Source organism: Candoia aspera, chromosome 1 (assembly GCF_035149785.1).
Source record: "Candoia aspera isolate rCanAsp1 chromosome 1, rCanAsp1.hap2, whole genome shotgun sequence".
NCBI lineage: Eukaryota > Metazoa > Chordata > Lepidosauria > Squamata > Boidae > Candoia > Candoia aspera.
Genome location: NC_086153.1, coordinates 212,037,171 through 212,038,272, shown reverse-complemented (window position 1 = coordinate 212,038,272; position 1,102 = coordinate 212,037,171).

The following is a 1,102-nucleotide window of genomic DNA, read 5'->3' as shown; positions in this document are numbered from 1 at the left end:
GCACAAGAACTCATGCCACATTTATATCAGGTCAGAGATAATAAAATTTAACATTTAACTTTTAACATTGCTAAGATACAAAGGTACCTGTGATGTACTACGATAACACCATGGAATTTTTAATTCTCTGAAATTTGTTTTGAAGATAACAAGCAAACATTAAACATGCAACTCTTAGGTTGCAGAACAGACTTATTAAAGATAATGTACTGCAAGTCCATAGGCCACCAGCGATAACCATCCAAACGGAATCAAGGAATAAGTTGCACAGGTAACATAGGTGCTGAGCCAACATTGCTAGTATAACTTGCAGGAGACTTCGCACTAGCATAGCAACATCACTAAGTTTTTTATCCAAACTGTGCTTCAAAGGACCAGAAGAGGTTCAAATCGAAACAGAGGACACTTTTACACCTGGTCACCTTACCTAGATTCTAAAGCACACACAAAACTGTAACTTTTTCCCCAACATGGTATTCTCAACACCAAAAATTCACCTTGACAAGTAGGCAGTGATGAGATTTTCTACAGAAAAAAATTGTGCATGTATAAAAGAGAACTAAAACTAACCTCATAGCATGGCCCAACCTGGATTATCAGCACCACATACTAATTTTTCTTTAAATTAGCTTCCATTCTGCATCTTAATCATTTTCTCCATTTGATCAAGGCCAAATGATAACAAAACCTGTTTGTGCAATAGGCTTCCACCATGAAACCCCTGATGTCATGTTCAATGTAGTTTATACATCGTAACGTTTCACATGCCATGGCGCTGACGCACATTTGTTTGGGAGGGAGCTGCTGTGAGACCTTGTACCAAGTTCTGTATGTGAAATCAGGACGATGGAATGTGTTTGGGTTATTTTCTCTGCTCAAGGACTTCCCCCGCAGACCATCAGAGACCGTTAGGAGCACCTGGGATTGTAGACTTGAGAAGATTCTACGGGGGGAGGGATTTCGTTTGAATTTGCCCGCGCTTTTAGCATTCTCAGCTTTCTTTGCGATCCTGCATACTATTCTTCAATAAATCAGATATCTTTGAAACCTTGCTTATGAGTCTGATGTACATTAGAACAGGCAATCCTTACACCTGAGCTTA